Source organism: Trichechus manatus, unplaced genomic scaffold (genome assembly GCF_000243295.1).
Source record: "Trichechus manatus latirostris isolate Lorelei unplaced genomic scaffold, TriManLat1.0 scaffold00122, whole genome shotgun sequence".
Lineage (NCBI taxonomy): Eukaryota > Metazoa > Chordata > Mammalia > Sirenia > Trichechidae > Trichechus > Trichechus manatus.
The window spans coordinates 5,965,322-5,968,855 of record NW_004444058.1 but is presented as its reverse complement, the minus strand read 5'-3'; positions in this window follow the sequence as shown (position 1 = coordinate 5,968,855).

The following is a 3,534-nucleotide window of genomic DNA, read 5'->3' as shown; positions in this document are numbered from 1 at the left end:
GTGGGATTGTAACACCCCTACTAAGGTCACATCCCTGATCCAATGTAAAGGGAGTTTCCCTAGGGTGTGGTCTGCACCACCTTTTATCTTACAAGAGATGAAAGGGAAGCAAGCAGAATGGGAGGACCTCATACCACCAAGAAGGCAGCACCAGGAGCACAGCTCATCCTTTGGACCCGGGGTCCCTGTGCCTGAGAAGCTCCTCGACCAGGAGAATATTGATGAGAAGGATCTTCCTCTAGAGCCGACAGAGAGAGAAAGCCTTCGCCTGGAGCTGACGCCCTGAATTTGGACCGTTAGCCTACTTTACTGTGAGGAAATAAATTTCTCTTTGTTAAAGCCATCCACTTGTGGTATTTCTGTTAGAGCAGCACTAGGTGACTAAGACAGTGCTCACGGAAGTGGCACTCAAGAAATCAAACAACGTATTGCACTGAGCTAATCTGCTGCAGAAGACCTCTTTAAAGTGTTAAAAAGCAAAGATGTCACTTTGAAGATTAAGGTGCGCCTGATCGAAGCCACAGTATTTTCAATTGCCTCATATGCTTGCAAAATTTGGACAATGAATAAGACAATGAATTATGGTGCTGGCAAAGAATACTGAATATACCATGCATTGCCAGAAGAACGAACAAATCTTTCTTGAGAGAAGTACAGCCAGAATGCTCCTTAGAAGCGAGGATGGCAAGACTTAGTCTGATGTACTTTGGACATGTTATTAGGAGGGACCAGGCCCTGGAGAAGGACATCATGCTTGGTAAAGTGGAGGGTCAGCGAAAAAGAGGAAGAGCCTCAAGGAGATGGATTGACACAGTGGCTGCAACAGTGGGCTCAAACAGCAACGATTGTGAGGATGGCACAGGACCAGGCAGTGTTTTGTTCTGTGTACATAGGGTCGCTATGAGTCAGAAGTGACTTGATGGCATCTAATAACAGTCTAGAAAAAAAGAAACCCTTCTGGCACAAACGGTTAAGCAGTTGGCTGCTAATAGAAGGTAAGCGGTTTGAAGCAACACAGCGTCTCTGCAGGAGAAAGACTTGGTGACCTGCTTCCATAAAGAGTACAGCCAAGAAAACTCTATGGGGCAGGTGTACTCTGTCATGTGGGGTCCTTGTGAGTCGAAAGCGACTCAACGACCCCTAATAACAACAGTCTAGAAAAAGATATGATGATTATTTGTGGACAAAGAAGATTTTGAGAATTACAAGTCATTATTAGTTTTCTGATGCTCTATAAAAAAAATAAGCCCAAAACTTTAGTGGTTTAAAACAATACTCAACATTTATTATCTCACATAGCTTCTGTGGGTCATGAATGCAGGAGTGACTTAGTTGGACATACTGATTTGAAGTCCCTGATGAGGATGCTGGCCAGTGCTATAGTCATCTGCAAACTTGACTGAGGCTGGAGGATCTGCTTCTGGCGGTTGGTGGGAGGCCTCAGGTCCTCACCACCTGGGCCTTCCATCAGGCTGATTAAGTATCCTCACAACATGGTGGCTAGCTTACCCTCAGAGTGAGCAATGCAAGAGATAGCAAGGCGGAAGCTGCAATGCCTGTTATGAATTTGTCTTGTGTGATGATTGAGGTTGTATGTCAACCTGGCTGGGCCATGGATTCTCAGTGGTTTGGCAGTTATGTAATGATGCAGTTTGGCAGTTATATAATGATGTAGTTTGGAAGTTATGTAATGACATAGTCATCTTCCATGACGTGATCTGATGTGATCAGCCAATCACTTGTAAGGGGAGTTTTTCAGGGTTGTGGCCTGCATACAATACATATATATGGACGTTCTGGCAAAGCTTGCTCTCTTGCTCTGGATCCTGCATCTGATATGTCATCATCTGTTCCCCGGTTCTTGGGACTTGAGCAGCTGCCTGCTGTACTGCCTACCGGTCTTGGCATAACATAGTTCATAAAGATAATGTTCCACATCCTAGTTTGGTGAGTAGCATCTGGGGCCTTAAAAGCTTGCAAGTGGCCATCTAAGATACAACGATCGGTCTCTTCCTGTCCAGAGCAAAGGAGAGTGAAGAAAACCAAAGACTCAAGTAAGCAAATAGTCCACAGGACTAATGGCCCACATGAACCACAGCCTCTTCTAGCCTGAGACCAGAAGAACTAGATGGTGCCTGGCTACCACTACCACTCTGACCAGGGACACGATAGAAGGTCCTGGTTAGAATGGGAGAAAAATGTAGAACAAAACTCAAATTCATAAAAAAGACCAGACTTACTGGACTGATAGAGGCTGGAGGAAACCCCAAGCCTATCACCCTAAGACATCCTTTTAACCTGGAACTGAAGCCATTCCTGGAGGTCACCTTTCAGCCAAATAAGATTGGCTTATAAAATAAACAATAACACCTGTGAGGAATGTGCTCCTTAGAACAATCAACTATACAAGACTGAACGGGAAACATTTGTCCAAAATCAAAGATGAGAAGTCAAGGAGGGGCGGGTAAACTGGAGGGATGGAAATGGGGAAGGCAGGGTGGAAAAAAAAAAACCCCTTTGCCATCAAGTCCATTGTGACTCATGGTGACCCCACATGTGCAGAGTAGAACTGCTCCATAGGGTTTTTTAAAGGCTGTGACCTTTCAGAAGCAGATTGCCAGGCCAGGCCTGTCTCCCATGGTGCCCCTGGGTTGGTTTGAACCATCAACTTTTCAGTTAGGCACCAAATGCTTAACCGTTTGTGCCACCCAGGGGCTCCATGTCACTTATTAGGCCTGAAAAAAGTCTCACTCGGTTGGAAGTACCTTCAATCAGAGTTTCTCCACCTTGGAGATTTGAGGCCAAATCATTCACTACGGTGGAGGCCACACTGTGCACCTTCTGTATTTGAGGGTGAGACACTAAAATGCTGATGGGAAGCTGTGTTTATGTGTATGTGCACGTGTATATGTGTATATGTGTGCATTGCAAGTGTGTTGTTTGTTATGTCCCTATGTGTACATGTGCCTTCTGTGCATGTGTGAATGCTTGGGTACAATGCATATTTGTGTGTCTGTGTGTGTGCATGAGTGCATGAGTGCATATGTGTACACGTGTATGCTTTTTGCATGCATGTGTACATATGTGCATGTGTGCACAAAGTAAGGGTGCCTGCAACAGCACACCCCTCAGTGTTTCAGTTGAGAACCCCTCACATGTCAGTAGGTGGAGGTCTTTGCTCCGGGGCCACTTCCTCAAGAGCAAACACCCCACTCCTACTCCAGGATGGGACAGAAAGACAATGGCTAGTGATCTGGGAGCAGGGAGACAGAGGGGCTGTGGCCTACACAGAAGGGGTGGATTTTTTTTTAACTTTTTTTTCCATACAAAAATTTATACATACATTGTTATGTGATTGTAATTGCTCTCCCCATACTGTGACAGCACACTCCTCCTTTCCACTTCTGATTCCCCACGTCCATTCAACCAGTTTCTAACCCTCTGCCTTCCCATCTCACCTCCGGACAGAAGCTGCCCGTTTAGTCTCTTGTATCTGCTTGAGCTAAGAGGCACACTCCTCACGAGTATCACTTT